General features: G+C 26.9%; 1 long non-coding RNA gene across 2 annotated transcripts; it reads left to right on the top strand.

Moving 5' to 3' along the window:
* Positions 1-424: 424 nt before the first annotated feature.
* LOC107456750 (uncharacterized) lies at positions 425-13678 on the top strand. 2 transcript variants are annotated; one of them, XR_011637310.2, is made up of 3 exons: positions 6766-10390; positions 11971-13075; positions 13548-13678. It is a non-coding gene; the product is annotated as an uncharacterized LOC107456750 (long non-coding RNA). The 2 variants fall into 2 exon arrangements; XR_011637309.2 differs by having other exon boundaries at positions 425-13075.
* Positions 13679-21327: the final 7649 nt, after the last annotated feature.

Genomic DNA, 21327 nt, shown 5'->3' with positions numbered 1-21327 from the left:
TAATTTTTACAAATTTATTTTCTTTTATCGCAACATTACTAAATGTTTTTAATTCACTTTTGCTTTTAATATATTCTATAAAAATAATAAAAAAGAACATTCTATTAAAAATAACTAATTTGAAAAGACGAAGTTACAATTAAATTCCGTATAATTTTTTTATTGATGAAGTATACTATTTTGCTTTTAGATTCACGTCATAGATATTAGTTTTGCTTGAATAGATGTTAAGTGACAAATTTTGACTGCTTTACTAACAAATTTTAAAATATTGATAATGGAAAGATACTTTTATTAATTTTTTTCTGTAGAAAAGTTTTATAGCTATTTCGTTAAAAGTTGAAACGGAAGCATGGCATAGCAATCGTCGAGTTTTAGTTTAATGGTAAAAATTGTGCTGTCTATTGAGTCCTGTTCAAAATAAAACACATTGCACTTTTTCTATAAGCTCAATAATTTTCTCTTGTTTTTCGGGCTAAAAATTTAAAAAATATTAGCGTGATAAAATCATTCATATTTACCAATTATTGCATTTTAAAATCACGAAGAAATATTTACAAGAACTATAATAGTAAAAATAAAAGACTTTTTTCTGTTCCAAAAAGGCATCAGGATTTGCAACGCTATTAGAAGATGTCGTTTCTCAAATTTTGTATCCATAAAGCTAGTTTTATGGATCAACAGCTTACTCGGATTCGTCACTAACTATGAAATTTATCTTCTTAAAAGTAGTTAAAAAAGAAATTTCGTCTTTTTTTTGACATTTTGCATTTAATTTCTATCGAATAAAGATGTCGAGATAATTATAGATGTGTTTTAAAGTCACTGTTGTTAAATAAAATGAATCGAAATGGAAAGAAAAACGCAATGTATAGTGTTAGAAAGTGTCGTTACTTCTTAACAACATATTTGATTTGTTATTAAATTGATTCTGAAATAAAAATTTTATAACTAGAAAATCACGAAAAATATTTATATCAATGACAGCTGAGCTGCTAATCAGATATTTATAAAGTGTAACTCCTGCTCACTCAAGATTACACAGTAAGTAACTGTCAAGTACAACTGAATCAAATAAAAGTTTCAAGATGCGCCTGGCAGCTTTATTACAGATTTTTGTGCTCTTCGTTGCAATTTTTGGACTGGGTAAGTTTTTGTAGTTCAGCAGCTGTTTTCAATTCTAAACAATTAATTATCAAAATATTTTTGTCTTCAAAAACTTAAACTTAAAGCCACTTAAAGTGATTAGCAGTCTGTTTGCCAGTACGAATAATAAAGTTAACTTCAATATTTTTATGAACGACTTCATAAGCTTCTCCTACAATGAAAATGATCATCTTTGGAATTTTCTGATTTCAGCATGTAAAAGATGTTTGACTTTAAATTAAAAATCAGCTTACTCACATGGAAACCCTTCATCTTCGAATTGAAGAGCCCCCCCAATTATAAATTTTAATTATCTTAGAATCAGCTTTAATAGGTTCATGCTCAGTTAAATATGATTTATTATCAAAACGAGGAGTGGGTACTGTGGTACGAAATTTTGAGCAGTTGCGCGAACCAATGTGAAAGTCGCAGGTAATTACCGGCAGTTACAGCTCATTTTACGAAAGAAGAGGCTAGTTGAAATCTTTTTTCCAGAAGACTCGGTGCACATTCATAGACTCCTTGATGGGAATGATCTTTTTTCCTTCAATGAATTTATCGACTGTTTCTATATCTGAAGTTTTAACTTCTATAATTATTAAATTACCTTATTTTTCAACGACAGAAATGAAAGTTTTCATATTTGGTATGTCTCCACCGAAAGCTACACTTCTTTCAGCAGAACGTTTTACAACCGCCCAACACCACCCAACTCCATGGTCCAGTACGGATGATACATTAGGCAAAATTGGAGGAAATATTAAAAAAAAAGCTTTAAAAGATAAAAATTTGTTTTATTTCTATATTGTGTTGAAAGCGAATTATTCACTAAATACATGTCCTTTAAGTTTTCTCTCTGCGGAACATTACCAAAAAGTTTCTTTAAATGTGCCCAAATAGCACATTAGCGCATGAATAATTTCCTAGAGATTCTGATAGAGTTGAAAATGAAGACCCTGTGGATGAAATGAAGATTTGTCTTTTCCGATGGTGTTTGATATAATACTCGTGTGCGTACAGTAAATTGTGTTCTTGAAGCTGCCAAGTGTACTGCTTGTATTTCTGATGCATATCTGATATTATAGTTTTCACGTAAATTAATGTAAATGAAAATTGACTGTGTGGAAAGATTTTCTTTTAATTTCCTGGTGAATTGAAACTGATGCTTTATTTCGGCAATATGATTCATATGTTCTAGCAATATACTTTTCTCTTTTACTCTCAACTTTGCGATTGGCTTTACAACTCTTTTCTTTTCAAATCGAGCATACCCTAAATTTCTCTTAGGGTTTTCCTTTTTTGAGAAGCTCTCTATCATTTTTAATTTTTCCATACCTCTTCCCCTCGGCTTCCCGTTTTTTTCCCAGTTTATTTTCTCTTGACTGTTTTTAAGCCCCGTGTTTTAAAATTGCCTAGTAAAATTAATTTTATAATAATTTGCATCACAGATGTTTCATCTTTTTATTCAAATTTAAAATATTTCTAATAATTATATTTTGCAAGTTTATTACATTCTTTAATTTAAGCACCAAAAGGGAATTTAAAGACTACGGCAGAATTAAATTGTGCAGTAATGTTCTCAGCTTATCCTTTATATTTTAACTATCTGTCTCTTGGCAAAAATTTAACCTAAATCCTTCAAGTTAGATGGGCTATGAATTATTCAAATTAATTCTTTTATCCACTGTAGAAAGAATTTAAAATGTTTTTTTTTTCTGTTGATGCGCACAGAATAAAGTTATGAATAATAATCAATCATTAAGTAAATAAATAACTTTATTTACATACAAGCATATTACAATCTTACTTAAACTGGGTATTAGGTTAATATTTGCTTTCCCTCTTTACATTATACTGTTTAAAATTTTTTCTGGTAACTGCGTCAATGTCCTGGCATTCATAAGTCAGGATAATGACAATAATGCCAGGATAATGTCATTTTCCATTAATGTTATTGATGGGAAATGACATTCACTACTTAACCTCATATGTATTTTTTTAAATTCATTTTTACGAAGCCTATTTTCAAGAATATGTTCTTTTTACTTTATAGTTCCGTCTTTATTATTTTTATCTAAGCAAAATAAAGCGAAAAAATATTTCTTCGGAAAGTTGTGAACTTTTTGGATTGTTAAATATTGATTGTACAATTTTTACAATCCAACAAAATTTATTTAAATTTTTTAATTTTAGCTTCTGCATGTAAGTATTAAATTTTTTTTATATTATAACTTCTAATACTAACAATTAAAAATATAATTACATTTTAAAATTGAGGTTAACAAAATTGTAACTAATAAAAACTCATAGATTATTTTTGCACAAGATTATTTAAGTAAACATTATACACTTAAACACTGTAAAACATTACTATAAAATTACTCTTTACGGTAATTTCCGAATTTCAATTGTCTCAATAGCTATCAAAAGATGTAAACATTTTTTTTAAATCTTGTAAAACTAGCATAAGTGTTAAATATTTCTTTTTTGGAATTTAAAATCTCATGTTTCTGTGTTTAAAAGTATAAAAAAACGTTTCACTTTATTTCACAATAACAATTAATCGCGATCTAACCACTGGCATTCGAAGAATTCAGAAACTAGTTATTTACCATTTTGCAGACAGTTGGTGGAAGAAGATGATCATAATGACGGGTTTTACCACATTGAGTGCAGTATACAAAATGTTAAAGATATATCTGATCACTTAAAAATATCCTCAAAAAATGAGCATATTTTCGATTTTCTTAGTCAAAAAATATTAGCAATTAAATTAAGATTATACAAAAAAAAAATGATTTAAACCACTTAACTGTGCTTGAAAATTATTATCACCTGCTTTAGCCAAAAAATATGTTTTCAAAATCATCTAACATACGTTTTCTTTAATTCTACAAAGTAATTTACAAAGACATCTATAGTTTCTTATAGAAGCGTTGAACTAGATTTGGTTTTCGTAAAAAGGGAATTTCTTTTCAGAGAATTTTCATTGTTCTCAAAATGTCTTTTTCAGATCAAAAATTTAGTTTTTAAAAATTTCTCTCAAAAAGGCAATTACTAATCATCCTAATCCTTTTCATTGTATTGTTAATAAGTTTAAAAATTTTGCAAACCATTGTCTTTCCAACAAGCTGCAATGTAAAAAATTCTGGATCAAATTACAGTAAAAATTAAAGGCACTCAGAGTACCGTATTTTTTACCATAAAATCCGTTTTTGTCGGAACATGTTACAGAACAAAATATCTGATATACTGCAATTTTTTCAGTAATAATTGCAGTAAAATCACTCTAATTAATTAAATATTACAATAATTACTGTAAAGTATTATGCAGTAAAAAAGATTTACAGATGATGCGTTTAAAGTGCCAATACTTTACTCAGCAAATTGATCCGGTATTTTTTACAGTATACAGGATTAAAACAGAAGTGGTGAGACAAAAATAGTTTTTAATATTTATAAAAAAGCATTGTATAGCAAATAATTTCTGAAATTAGAGATCAATTTTACCGTAATTAACATGAAATTGCAGATTGACTTCAACTGTAAAATTTTTATTATTTAAAAATCTACACTTAATTTCTGAAATGTAGAGAATCGTTTTAATTAATGAGGTGAATAACGAAGTTTAAGTTGTCTTTCAATTGGTAAAAGAAATAAAACGAAAAATGTAATTTGATTGATAAAAATTAGAATGGGAATTTACTTTTAGGGATTTTATTTCAACAGACGTGACGTATAATGAGACGCTGCTTATTCTCGAATGTAATTGTTTAAAGTTGAAATTTTTCAGCTATCACTTCTTAAAAATTTCAAAATATTTTTTGTACATTTATTTCATTTTATTTTGATATGAGCGTTTTTTTATATATCTTTATTTTCTACCTTTAGTCGAGCATGGTAAGATTTTTGAATGTATCTATTTTGATTCCTTTATATCAAACTTTTATCAAATTTTAAGATCATAATTTTTTTAAATCTTAACCCTATCTGAGTAACTCTGTAAAAAAAATTCTTTTCTGTTTATATGAGGCAGCTACCGAGCATGTGATCTTCTAAACAATTTCTGAATATTTCGGAAACCTCAAAAGTTTAATCTCAGCGTCAATGCGATTCAGTTTCATACTTTTGAAAGTAAAAGAAATGTTTCTCAATTGATCGGAAACATGCTATGAAATGAAGTTCTCTCAGATTTTCGAAAACATTTTTGTTGTGACAAAATAAGCTTTTGTACGTTTTTACAGTGTGCTAGATTTAATGTAGGCATTGCCTATTCAAAATGGTGCACTGTAAGAAATTCGGGATCAAAAAACGGTACAAAATACCGGCAATTTGGGTGCATCCTCTGTTTACCGTAAACTCTATTTTTACGCAAAATATTACATCATATTATTATTTTTGCAGTAATATTTCTTTGGTTGGACTGATTGAGTAATTTTACTGTAATTATTAATGTAAAAATTAAGGTATATCATATTGTTCTTTGCGTAACATATTTTTGGCAAAAATAGATTTTACGGTAAAAAGTACCGGTATCTTGAGAGCCAGTAATTTTGCCATAATTTGATTCGAATTTTTTTTACAGTATATACAACAACTATTTAGTAAAATTTGCTAAGATTACTGCAGGATTTAAGGTTGTCTTCTTAAGAATAAATTTCACAACTGTATACACATGAAAAAGACAAGATTTAAAGTTAATCTCTAACAAAATTTTTTTGATTTGGGTTAATAACAACGTCGACTTGGAAGGTTGATGAAAATATATATTAACAATTATCTTTTAACTTTTGAATAGTTTTAAATCATTTTCCTGATCAAGCATTAATAAAGTAGTTGAAATTATCGATTTGAAAATTTTTTAAATGCCCTTAAATATTATTATATAACTTATTATTAACCTAATGCATATTATTATGAACTCTTTCCTTTAAATTTTAAAATTGAGTATTCCATAAGTTATTAAATAGTAGTTATTTGTAGTATAAAATTTAAAATTACTATTACATTTCCTGTTACATTTAGTGTTTCATACACTGTTACATTTTTGGAGTGCTCTTAACCTCAATATCAAATTGAACCATATGATCAAACGAATTAATGCCTGTTAAATTTTATTAAAAGATATTATGCTTGAAATTTAACAATTTATTCGAATTTATTTCGATTTTATATGTAACTACATTACGGAAGTACTAAATATGCACGACACCTTGAACAAATCGTGCATATATGGAAGTACTAAATATCCACGACACCTTGAACGAATCGTGCATAGATGGAAGTACTAAATATGCACGACACCTTGAACGAATCGTGCATATATGGAAGTACTAAATATGCACGATTCGTTCAAGGTACTGAGATCATAATTTTTTCAATATAGTTTTTGATACAATATTCAACCAATTCTTTAGAAATTAGAGAAGTAGAATAAGAACTTATTCCTTTCACTATTTTTTAAAATTATTTTAATTATTTATACCCTGAAATTTAGCTGTTAGACATAATTATATTTCTGTCATATGAAGCTTTAATATAATGCAGTCTGTAAGTTGGCCGTTGTATAGATTGCTATCATAAATATTATTTCTAAACATTTGTGAAATTTTTTTTCTGTAAAATTAAGATTATAATTTAAAAATTAAAACTGATTTCCTATGAAATACGAGTATGAAAATAGTTTTTCTTCACACTTTTTTTGATAAAAATATTTTTGTTTCTAGGAACTCGTAAGTATCTGTTTTAATTGCCTAAAAACCAATTAGTTAATAATCTATTAAATAACAGGCTATCTACTATTGTAGTTTTTCTTATACATGTATCAAACCATTTCAGATATATTGCTGTTAAAAATGATTTATTTTGTGATTTTTTATTAAACTGAACTCATTTTTTCTACAGAAATTCAAACACTATATAAATACCTACGATTTGTTTAGAAAAAATTGGAATTCATAAAACTTGTGATATTGAACATTATTTTCTACACACAAGAGTCTGTACAATTGTCCAGTTAAAATGTAGTTAAACTTCTTTTAATTCGAATTTTTAAAAATATTAGTTCTCTTTTATTAATTATAAATAAAAATAAGAAAATATTTTGGAGGAAGTTTATTTTCATGAAAAGTAAATTAATGCTAAATTGAATGATAAATCTTAAATAAGGAATTGTTAAAAAAGATATTACTACTGATAAAAATTTTGAGACAAATAATTCCGTTTGACAATGAGACAAATAATTCCGTAAATTAAAAGAAATGTTTTGGAATGGCAGCATAATATATTTAATTTTGTGATTGTTTTCGTAACAGTTTTTGATCAGTTATAGATTAGTACTTAGAAGAATAGTGCTTAGATTAAGTACTTAAAACAAGCCTTTATACGTTTTGAAGTCGATCGATTCTTTTTTTTTACGAAATGTTATCACTGAAAAAAGCTTACAGTTATCTTCACAAAATAAGTTCCATGAACAGAACAGCGGTAAAAAAAACAGCTGTAAAAAAACAGCTTAATTTCCATTTACTAAAAATACTGTTCCAACATATTTTTTAAGTAAAGCTTTTTTAGTTTAAAGGAACAAATGTGGAAATCAAACGAAATCTCTTTTAGTTTAAACTCATTAGGTTTTCGTAAACAGACATTGTTGTTTTAATTTTAAGGAATAAACTCAAAATTGAATTATTTTTTTATTAAGGAAAAATTTCATTAATTATTAATTATTTTTGATATCGCCAAATTGAAATTTTTTTTTTGCCGATATAGCATTAAGAAAAAAATGGTAATATTAATTCCATAAACGCGATACTAAAAATTAAAGTTTGTCATTTGCAAATTATTTCCTTAGAAAATGTGTCTTACAAAACTAACAATACTGTGTTTTTATAGATAAAAAAAGTAAGTCAGTATTTCTAAAATTTATTATTCCATAGTCAACATTTGTTTAAGTGATTTTTCTGATAAATGTTTTCCATTTTCTTACAGAAATATTTATTATAAGTTTTCGTACATATATGCAGATTTCATCATTTTGTATTAAGACTTTGTATTTATATAATTTTTAGCTCACAGTAAGTATTTAATTTTGTATCAATAAGCACATAGTTTAATATAGATGATAAAAGAACATAAGGGCCAAATCACTTATAAATGAAACTCGATGAAAATACTCAACTTAAATTTTTACGAAACCAGGAAGTTAAATTTTAATACTTTTTTTGCTTCTTATGATTAACTGTGTTTTAGTACGTTTTAGTATAATAATAATAGTTTAATATTTTACAAATGCTAAGAGAAATTCAATTCAATATTATCATTAAAATTGAAATAGTTTTTAAAAAATGAATTCAGACATTAAAATAAATCAAAAGATTTAATTGATAATAAGAAGATTGAATTTCATATCTTGCACTTTGTTCAAATGTATAGTTCCTTAAATTGTTCACTGTTCATTTTAACAGTTTGTTGTTCACTTTAATTGTTCATTGCCTATTTTAACTGTTCACATATTAATTTTGTGCTTTAATACTAGAACGAATCGATAAAATAGATAATTGTCTTCTTTATTTTTCCGATATTCGGTAACAAACGTAGGTTATTTTCCTTCATTAATTGAGTATTTTTAGTAAAAATTTAATTGCAAGTTTTTCTGTTATTTATTAATTAAGAAAAAAGGAATAATTTTTAGTCTATAAAATGTTACCCCAAGTATTGTAAATATACGAGGCGTAAAAACGTATTGTAAATAAACGAGGCGTAAAAACGTATTGTAAATAAACGAGGCGAGTTCGAATAAAATTTTTGAGCTTAAATTTAAAATTATTAGATAAGTATGTTAGCATTGTTTTTTCTCTATATAAAATTGAGTTCCACAAATTTTATGCTTGTCATTAATATTTTATTTTTCATCTTCTAAGAACGGGGTAAGATTTTATTTTATTTTATACTTTATTACTCTTAAATTTCAAATTTCAATTTTCAAGTGCATAAATAGACTTTTGTATTTAAATAGCATAACGAATATTAAACATCAACAGTGTGTTATATTTATGAAAGTTAGATCAAATGATAGATTTTAGACCAAAATATTAATTTCATGATTGCTATGCTGAGCGATTAACCTTTTGGTTTGAGTTAAAATCGTGACAATAAAACCCCAGAAAATAATTTATTGTGTGTATTATTATGTAATTCTGTAATAAATATTTAATATTTTTAAGAAAATTCAAAAATGCATAAACAAAACTATAAGAAGTATAAGTAGTTCTTTCTGTGCAGAGTCTAAAACATAACGAAGCTTGTAGATAAAAAATAGCATTTATTGTATAAAATAGATAGCATAGTTTGCCATCAAATGAAAACATAACAGTTGTACATCAGCATTTACAGTGATTTACTCAGCATTTAATCAGGGATCATTTCATATCATTAAAGCATCAGTTATTTTAAGCTCGTTGAAATCTGGAGCGAATCAACAGTCTCTTTCCACTGCGTTTGTTTTTCTACCAGACGGATCTCTCTCCGTCGAACAGGTTTTTTTAGCACTAGATTTGAAGATGTTGCCACCTTATGAATAATAACTTTCAAAGAACATTTGATTTTCAGTTAATTTGCATAAAGCCTAAAATATTTCCAACTAGAAAGATATTTAATAATGCATCCCAAGTGATAAACCCATTCCCAAAAATGCATTAAAATTTTTCATACGCAGAAACAGTTTACAATTTTCTGCAAAATAGAACAAAAAGTGATTTTCGGATGAATTTTTAATAATGTTAACAATAATTTCTTTTTTTTTATGTTTTAAAATATAAGAAATAAAAAACAGCACTGAAAATGTTATTAATGATGTAATGTCAATCAGAAGTTTTCTAAAATTCCAGTTCCACTTATTTACATTCCATTGTTTAGGGGTTACTTTTACAAAGCATTGATATAAAAAATGAAATCAATTCATTATGTTTAAACTATTTGCAAATTATAACAAAAATAAAATGATAACTATGGATAACGGTTGTGACGCCTCAAGAATTTCAACTTTATTTAATAACAGCAATAAAACTTTTCATTTGCGATATGTTTCAAATCCCATTTACGTTAACAATTATTTTTATTTGAAAATAGAAATTTAGAATTAAAAGCTTTAAATATGTCATCAATGTTTTTAGGCACATCAATGTTTTTAGGATTTTATAAGAAATTATTAAGCTTATAAATTTTAATTTTCAATTTCCAGGTCGATCAGGTAAATAACATTTTATTATGATTTCATTAGCTAAAATTAAATTTTTTATTAAAATAAAAGTTACGACTAGCATTATAAATCATATGCACATATTGTTTCGCAATTAGCATTTGGATTCACAAATTCAGCAAGAGTCACATATTTTTATTTGCTTTAGTAGATTTTATAGGATATTTATTGTTTTTACTTTAATAAACCAAATTCATTCTTTAATCTAAGAGACTTAAATGGTTATTGATTTAGAAAAGTAATGAAAAAATAAGCATAAAAATGAGTTAATTAACTAAAACAAGTAAAATGTTTAGTTCTAAATAGTTATTACAATGCACATTGACTTGAAATTCTACCCTTAGTTACAAAGATTTACAGCGTAATTATGAAAATCTATTAAAAAGTGAAAATTTTTGATAATAGAATATAGATTTTTCTGAATAATGTGTATGGGACGAGGAAACAAATTCAAGATGATTTCGAAGTTTCAAATATGGAATGATTTGTTTAAACCTCATTGTATATAAAAAGGAATTTGACTATTATACAATACTATAGTTAGAATTAAAACAAACGCAATATTAAATTTAACACCATATTATGGTTTTTCATAATTTACACATTTTTATGGCTAGTTGTATCCATTTTTTGTCTTAGCATTGAGCTATTTTATCTGAGTGTGGCAGATAGACTTTAAGTATAATAAGAAATTTGTTCATTTTGTTTTGATATATGTATAAAATAGTTTTTAAACACACATATTATGATATGTACACATAGCATACACATTACACAGTGTGAATACATAATATGCTCATAATATTTACATACACATATTATGACGGCAATTTCTACTAGTCAGCAAATAATCAACGTAAAATAAAATTATGTTTTAATTAATTTTAATAGTAAAATTACGTTTACAAAAGATATTAAGATGTATTTCCAAGAGTAATTTTTGATTTAGACTAGCGCAAAAATTTTGCAAAATAAATTGCAAGCAAACACTGTATTAAAAATAATATTTAGAGTATTACTAACTTACGAAAAATTCCATTTTAATTTGTAACCAAAAATGAAAATAATCGCTAATTTTATCAATAGTTGGACAAAAATATCGTGTTTCTTTTCTGTTATTAAAAAAATGTTTACTTTAAATTTTCATTTTTTATTTACGTAGAAAAAAGGAAGATATTAGACAAGATATTCTAAATCTTAATTTCTAAGTCTGGAATATTTTTGTATAAAAATTATAGATATAGATTATACTCTTGCAAAAATTTCTTTCCAAGAAAAATAAAGAGTTGAGCAATTTAAGAATTTTTATTGCATATTATGAATCTAATAACTGATATCAAAATTGCATAAGTTATATTTTAGCTACTAAATTGACAAATGTACAATATATAACTTCATTTAAAATAGCTTCGAAGAATTAAAACAAACATTTAAATTTTTTTACAATAGCAATAAAAATTAAAAACTGAGCATTAATAAAAAAGTATACGTCCTTTCAGATGATTTTTATTATTCTAGAGAATTGTTAATAAAGTAAAAATTAATTGAATAAATCAAAATCTTTGTTTTAGGACATGGTATGTAAAATTTCTTCAAATAAGATTATAAAATGAGCTAGTCTCAATGGCTATTACAAGGCTAATTTCTTTAAGATTTATTTTTTCTGTTTAATGTAAGAATGACTGAAATAAATTTGGATTTTAAAGTACATAATGTGCCTCAATTAAAAATGCAATTAGCTTCACTTACATCTTCATGCAAAATAATTTTTTTTAAACTGCTGTACCCTGTCTTTTATCTTTTAACAAATAAAGGGATAAAAAAAAATGGAAAACAGATGCATTCTTTTAGATTAAATGTTTTGTTAGCTGATGACGAGTTTACTCGTCTTTTTCGCACCCAAACATTGCTGACCGATGACGAATTACATTATCATTACACTTGAATTATCTATTTCAATTTGTGAAATTCAGAGCAAAGTGGAATATTGCAGAAGATTTTCAGATCATATCAAAGGTTTAATTTCATTTCCCTCAACATAAATAAAATTTATTGGAGTTTTTTCCTAGTGTTCCAGTTAATTAATTCCGAAATGATAGCCGGTTACATGACACAGCTTCTAAGTAAAATTATTGGTCAAAATATGCTAAGTGTGACCCTTATAGTGTTTAGTATGCACCGAGTAAAGACAGTGTCATTTAATTAGATACAATAAAAATCGAGGTTAAAGAAAATAAAGCATAAAAGTTAAGTACTTGTAGCAAAAAAATTTCTTCCAACTATGGAATGTGGCATAACGATTTATATTTTTAATATACCTTCGAACAATATGCTTTAAAGTAACACATTTACTAACATTTTTATCATTTGATTAACATATGTAACTATTGTTTTTTGGATTGCTAACGAAAGTTAATTATTTAGTTAATTATTAAGAATTGATTAGATAAATTATTTCTTTTCCTTTCTTACTATTATCCATTTTCCTAAATCTTTCTCGTTTTAAATAATTATAGTAAAGTATTAGCCACTTTTATTGCACAGTTTATTTCATTACTCATCAAATCTCTCATACGGCTTTCGCGCTTATAGTATTCTGTATAAATGACAAATAAATGTGCTTGTTTGTATGCATGTTTAAAGAATATTTCATTTTTTCAGATCATCCAGAGCAATGTAACTATACATACTTTTCCACATCAAATTTTGAATTAATTTAATTTTATTTCAGATATGCGAAAACAAAATATGATAATAGTAACCACAAATTGTTTTTATAATATATTTATTTCGATAAAAATTTCCTTGGATTGATGAAAAATATTATGATGATCATGTTTAAAAGTAAAATCATTTTTTTTCATTTAAGCATGATCAAATAAAAGCGAATGAAAGAACTAAACAAAATTAAATTATAAAACAGGATAACTAACTCTGTATTTTTCAAATTAATGAATGTCTGTAGAAAGGTTTTCAGTATTGTCATATTCTTAAACTGGATAGTATAAAATATTGATTAGTGAACGCAAATTAAAGTTTAACTGTTAATTAAATTTACTTAATTATTGTAACTACACATCTACTACATCCTCAATTCCATATAATACATATCATCATGCAATTAATGTTTCTTTTCTTTTTTCATTAGTCTTAGGTGGAGTTCTGTCAATTTTCTCAGATCTTGCTGGTTAGTTCTACAAAATCAGCATTGCAAGAATGAAATAATAAAATCCTGTAATAATAAGATATATTGCATAAATAAAAGTTATGTAACAGAAATTGTATGTGTCTGATGATATAATAGTGTATGATTATATGAAAGTAACAAATCTTGAACCCACATGACTTATTATGTTTAATTCTAATATTTAATTAATGTAAATAATTGTTTTTATTAATATTTCAAATTACATTAAGTTCTAATATTTAAAACAAATCAAACACTATTTTTTTAAAAATAAAAAGCAGGAGAGATTTCTGTAAAACAGAAGCAGATTTTATAATGATGCTCAAGATTTTTTAAAAGCCTAATATTAAGTAATATGACTAATATTAAATATTAAGGCTAATATTAAATAATAAGCAGGACTTTAAAATCTAATATTAGTAAGCTTTAATAATAATTAATAAGCCAAAAATTAAAGCCTAATATTAAGTAGGGTAAAAGTTTATTTTGATGCCCCCTGTGTCTCGCTATATGGTTTGTCGCGTAATAACTTTAAGTACTTAATTAACCAAATAACTATAATAAAGTAATTTCTATTACCTAAAATTATCTAAACAATTATCTAAAAAAATTATCTCGCAACCGGAATATAGTTAAAGTATATGCAACATTACTTCTAAAAAATTAAGCCAAATAAAAGAAAATTTTTCTTTTACATTATATCTTAATATTTTTATATTTCTTAATAGGCTTGATGTTATTATTATAGTTTGAAGATAATTATAGGGAAATATTTGATGAAAATGCCATGTGCAAACTGCTATACTTTCGCTACGTATCAAAAAAAAAATCTAATTTAATTATTTAAATAAATCTGATCTAATTCTGAAAAAAAAGATTTTTTCAATTAAATTAGATTTTAGCTAGAATATATTTAGATATCTAAAATTAGATTTTAGCTCTTTTTCTGATAATCATGTGTCCTTCGAATACGCAGATATGTATCCGGAACTAAATTTTTTATTTATTGTAATTAAAATATTGTGGTGTACTTTGTATATTTTATTTCAACCAATAAATGAATAAGGAAGAAAAATTTTCGTCAAATTAATATGCTGACGACTAATGAAGATTGAATATCCTTATTTCAGCTTCCAAATATGTTTAGGAAAAAATAAATTAATATTTTTCTCGGAATACTTAGTCACATTTGAATGATTATTGAATAAATACTAAAGGCTTTTTTCTTTAAAAAAAATGCTGCGTTAGCAAAAAGGTTTGCCTCGATTGATTTTGCAAGAATGAAATTTGTTGAATGTTGAAGTTAAAGCAGCATTTCTAAAGTAAAATGTAAGGCATGAATTAAAATTAACGGTAATTAAAATTAACGAGCTCTATTTTCTCTGAAAGTGGCTTTAATTTTGATAATTTCTTGTTGCGATACTATCGTTGCAAGTTTTGCTAGTAGCAGTCCGAAAAAATGATTTTAACTTTTTTTATCCTCCAGTAGACAGTTGCTGTTAAATTTGAGTGTTCTACCTTATAAAATTTTTTTTTCATGTCTCTTAACACCGAAAATAGTAATAACATTTATACTCTAAAGAGGTGTTCCAACACACAAAGAAGCAATGATAGTTCTCGACTTAGTGAAACAACTAGAATGTTTTTTTTTTACATTGCTTGATGTTAAGTGTTTGCTATTAAATAACTATAAAATGTATCATTATAGTAAGATATGATACACATTACGAATCCTTAGTTATTTTTAAGTTACAATATAGAGTAATATTCAGTAATTTAAGTTGCATGTATTCATTAATTCAAAAAATAAAATTATTTCATAAATCAAACATTTAAACTAGGCATAACAGAGCAGAAGTGGATAAAAATTGAACATTAAGTAATTATTTAATACAGTTTTCAGAGAATTAAAAACTATAATATGAATAACCTTACTACGCAACTAATAACATATATACACATTTTAACGGCAAACTTTAGTTTTTGTATATGAAAAGCAGAATTAAAGACAACAACGAACTTCACGCCAAATAGTGTAAACAATAACTGACGATATCTAAAATGCTCTATAATTGGAGTTTTCGGAAGCGAAAATGGGAAAATAGTCAAATTTTGCTTGAAGTGGTCATGAAATGCTTGTATTATCATAAAACAAAAAGATCAAGAAATAAATCAAGAAAACAATAATCAAAGAAAACCCTCTGAATTATAGCTGTAAGACAGCTACTTTAAACTTAGTCGAAATTTTAATTTTGTTTAAAATACTTAACCGAATTTACTAAACAGATAGTACTAAGAACAAATGGCACTATTATATTTTGCGAATTAGTTTCAAAGTTCTATGAATTATTATTATGTATTAAACTTTGCTTTAAATTTTCTTGCTAAAGGGGCACTTTAGTACAGAATTTCTATTAATAATATTATGCTTTTCGCTTTTACACTACTGTCTTTGAATGTCATTATTAGATTTAAAATTTTTTTTTTTGACGGTCAACTTATTTAAAGCTCTGCTACATATTTCCTGGAAATATTATTAAGTAGTCGCCGATAAGCCATAGTGGGTGAATTGAGGGGATGCGAACTATTAGTCTAAAGAGAGCCGTAGAGGCTTAGGGGATAGAGTGTTCGCCTTCCAATAAAGTGACCCAGGTTTGAGTCCCACCGATGGCTGGTCGATACAAAATCCGCACCCAGCTCGCACCAATCACAGTTTTGACGTAAAATATCCTCAGTGGTAGATGGATCGTGGGTTAGATTACCCTTGTCGTAAGGCTACCCATAAGATGCTTTTTTTTGGTTTTCCTCTCCATGTAAAGCAAATGCGGATTAGTTCCCTCAAAAAGTCCTCCACATTACAAATTTGTCCCAATTCTCAGTCCAAAAGTTTGGATTCCTTTGAATTGGGTTCAAAATTACAAGGGCATGGAGTTTACAATTGATAGTCGTAAGCTCAAAATTGGGTTGGCTGTTCAACATATATATATATATATATATATATATATATATATATATATATATATATATATATATATATATATATATATATATATATATATATATATATATATATATATATATATATATATATATATATATATATATATATATATATTTATTGGTCTAACGAATTTACTCTAAGTTAAAAACTTGCATTGGTGGTGGTGCCATTTTTTTGTGGTTGGTTTTAAATTACAAAAATTATGCTTGATTTAAATGAACTATATATATTAAATTATTCTTGAGTTTCTTTTGTTGATTTTATAAACGTAAAATTTTTGCAAAATACCAAATAAACATTCAGTTTATTATATCGTCATACTTTTGTGCTCTGATTATGAGTTGATTTAATAAGGTATATGTTTATCGCGTATCAAAAAATTATTATTGGATATTTAAAAATAATTTTTTTAACGTTTATAGAAGCGAAACGTATTATTTTTATTATTTACTTATTTCTTTAAACAAAAGTCATAATATTTATTGAATTTGTTACATAATTTAATTTGTTAAACAATTTAATTTATTACTACTGTTTCCGAAAGTAAAAACAAAAACTTTAAAGTTTTGGTATTTTTAAAATTAACATAAATCAAAATTCCCTTTTATGTGATAATATTGAACTTTAGTTTCTGGTTTCGGTTCTTGGATATTTTCAACATTCACTATTTCAATACATTTGGTAATTTATATGCATTTAAAAAAGCGCTTAAAATAGAAATTTAATGTGTTTTAAATTAAAAATTTTATATTATTTCTTACATTTTTGCTGAAAGTTAAGGTTACTTTGAATTTTCTATTTCCTCGAAATATACTTTATAATCGTTAAATTTTTTGATTTGTACTTGTAATTAATTTTACTTGTACTTTTTACTCTTTACTTTTCGATAACGCATTTTTTATGCTTTTCACTCGTTACGTTTGCTTAAAGTACTTGTGCTTATACTCGTGACAGTTTAAAAATAGGGTTACCATTTTTTTATCCATTAACATTTAAAATTTATAATTGCAGTAATATAAGATACACAGATAACTGTAAATTATTTTAGATACACTATAAAGTAATGATTTTCAATTAAGGATTCATGTATATTCACACTCTTTAAACAAAATCATTTCAGGTTCCTCTCGCTGCACTTTTCTTCGCCAAGATGTCAACAGACGTGAATACTGCTTTAAATGCGGTAAATGTGGAAAGGCTGACTCATTTAACTATCACCCAGTTAAAATCAGACTTGCGTTTAAGAAATCTTTCGCTTAATGGAAATAAAAATGACGACATTTCAACTTCAAATGATAATTTTGATTGTCACCTCAAAGTCATTTACAATATTTTTCAAGCTCGTAAAGCTGGATTCAAGCTTAATCCAGGAAGGTCGCAATTTGCTGTATCAGAAATTTCTCTTTTTGATCGAATTCTTTCCCAAAATGGCGAACACCCTGATCCAGAAAGCACAGTAGCAATTGAACATTACTCTAATCCATAGATTCTCAACCTTTTTAGCGTTTCCGCCCCCTTAAGGAGCAAAAAACATTTCAACGCCCCCCCCTTGCTAAAATCCAGTTATTTAGAGCATGGGGACAGAGGGAGGTGTGCTGAATTATAAGAGGCAATATTTTTAAGCAATTTTTATTATACGCTTTAAATTAGAAAAAAAAATTAATTTGTTCATTAACTCGATAATTTTCTCACGGCAGGTATTCGCAGTCCATTTGTTATAATATTATGATTAAAATAAATATGTTTAATGAAAAAAAAATACAACAAAGAGACCTATGTTTGAAACGAAAAGTTAATTATTAATTAGATAATTGAAAAAACACCCAAAATAATTTTTCAACACTAAAAAGTAGTATCAACGAAACATTCAAGTAACTATGCTAGTGGGAGGATTGTTCAGAACCAATCGTATTGGATCTTATCGCCCTGATCAGACTGTACAAGGCGCTAATATTATCTCGTTTAGATTACAATTGTGTAGTCTACGGCACTGCTACTGCATCCAATTTAAGGCGCTTAGATACAGTGCATCATACAGCTTTACGTACTCGTATATGTAGTGGCTCATTCCGCACTTCTCCAGTTGAAAGTTTATATGTTATTTGTCACGAATCATCTCTAGATTTAGGCCGCATGCAGCTGTCTCTGGCTTATTACTATCGTTTCATATCCTGCAAATCTCATCCTTTAGAGCATGATGCCCTTCTATCATGCTTGGAGCGATTGTACGATACGCTAGACTTTCACATTTCAGTCCATTTCATGCTCGCATGCGCTCATTTATACAAACATGCGACATTTGTGACGTAACAACGCAATCAGTAGATCACTTTCTCATACCACCATGGATCATTGCGCAAATATAAGTTTTATTCCCCTTTTATGGTGTACAGTAAATCTAATTTTGCAACCATCATTTATCAACAAATATTCAATTCCCATCGTCACCAATATTTTGAGTATGTGCCTGTTCTTACTGACGGATCAAAATCAGCGGGTTACTTAGGCTGTGGTGTCATCATAGCTGATGACGTTTATAGCTACAAGCTCCCAGATATTTGTCCCGTCTTCACTGCAGAAGCTGTTGCCATCCTCTTGGCATTGTAGCTGATTTCTCACGCTCTGAACGAAAGTATTTTATATACTCCGATAGTAAAAGTGCTTTGAAGCAGTTAGAAAATTTTCACAGTGATACTCATCCAATTTTATGTTTCATTAATCGTTTATTAATCGCTCTTAGCAAGAAGGTATTTAATATTTCATATTGCTGGATACCGAGTCACGTTGGTATACCAGAGAATGAGTTGGCTGATTCTGCAGCACTATCTGCAACTACTGACTTAACAATATCTGTATCATTCTTAGATATTCAACTACATGTTCGGCAGCTGATCGCGTCCCTTTGGCAACAGCATTGGGATTTTCAAACTCAATATAAACTTTATAATATCAAACAATATCTAGACCCCTTACTTGCATTGCGTCTAAGTGATGCAGATGAGAAGCTTAATAATCTCAGAATCGGCCACACTCGACTCACGCATCTTCACCAGTTGTTTGGAGAATCTCCTCCCAAATGCGACACTTGTAATGTTTTACTTACGGTTCATCACATTTTAACCATTTGTCCTTGTTTTAATCAACATCTTTTTACCTTTTTAAATAGCACTATTAAGAAATATAATAGTGTGACGGATTTGTTAGGTGAAATTCATCATCCTAGCATTTTCGCATTTCTGCGAGCTATTGACATTTTACATTGCATATAATTGTTTTATTTGATTTTATTAACTCTTAATTCTCCCCCATGTCCATTTTACCATTTCTGTGTATTTTTTATAGAGTTACGCCTTTTATCGATTTTCATGAATTTTTAAAAATACGTATCTTGTGATTAACAATTTTATTAGTTTCATTTATTTTATGACGATGAAATTGTTGTGTGCAATTTACCGTTAGATTTGACTCAACAAATTGTTGACGCAGCACATCCTCCTTTGGATCTTGCTCCATAAAACTCTATATTCAATCAATCAACCCTTTAATTGAATATGTAAGCTCTAATTGGTATCTTGAAATAAAATTCTCCCACAGACCAAAGTTTTGGTTGTTCAGCATATTTGGAAAAAATATTACACCAAATTTTTTACACTCTACCATGAGTTACTGAGAAATCGAATTTTAAATATCGATTTTTAAAAATTCGATTTCTTAAGAATTATTCTACCGCTTTTGTTTAAATTTCGTATTTTTTATTTTTTTAAATTTTTTTATTTTTTATTTAAACGACTTAAAACTCCTCATGCACCACAAAGTACAGCATGAGGCTTACAGTTGTAAGTAGAAAACAAAAAGAAGAAAAATTCACAAATTTACATTAAAAACAAAATTCTGCAAGACCGCAAGACTTTCAATACTTTTGACCAGTTCTGATAAGACAGGTGGCCAACAAATAGAAAGACGTCTCAAATCAGTCTTTAAATTCATTCGGGCACTCGCATACAGACTACAATGAAGAAAAATATGTTCAGCATCACCGCAAGCACAAATTCCACTGGTCTGCAGATGGAAACGAAATAAATATCTCTTAAAATTTCCATGGTTTGTTAAAATTTGGGTCAATTTAAAATCAGTTGCAAAGAATTTACATTGCAAATGGTGAAAAATGGATGGAAAGAAAGCGACCGAGGCGAAGCAAGAAATTCAGCACTCCAGTCCGCATGTAAACTCTCTTTACACACATAGTATCCCCAAGAGATTTCGAGCGCACTGATTGGCTTTCTCGGCATTGCCTTCTGTTACGCCTTTTTGTAGCTCCACCCCAATAACATGTCTCCGTAATGTGTTCCCAAAAAGTAAATCAATCATAAATCAGTTCCAGTATATTTCTCATACTAGTTTTATGACAAATGTTAAAGTTTCGTTCAAAAAATTAAACAGCTCCATTAATTGTATTTTAATAATAACACATTTATTTAAATCTAATTTGCTTTAAATTTTATTCTAATATTTTTTAATGTTGAAGTTATAAATTTTTGGTAAATGCAAGGTAAACAATCATGTTTTGATAAAACATCAAATTAGTATAATAATAATTATTAAACATAAATTAAAGTTTTATTAGCTAGCTTTTATGTATTATATATATATATAAGAATTGATTCATATATTCAAATGGAATAACATTGTGAATATGGACTTAAAAATTAAAATCTCTCTTACTTAAATTTATTTTGTATG

The sequence above is a fragment of the Parasteatoda tepidariorum genome, chromosome 7, assembly GCF_982258835.1.
Source record: "Parasteatoda tepidariorum strain Cologne lab strain chromosome 7, Ptep-v5.0, whole genome shotgun sequence".
Taxonomy (NCBI): domain Eukaryota; kingdom Metazoa; phylum Arthropoda; class Arachnida; order Araneae; family Theridiidae; genus Parasteatoda; species Parasteatoda tepidariorum.
This window is presented reverse-complemented; position numbering and strand designations above follow the sequence as displayed.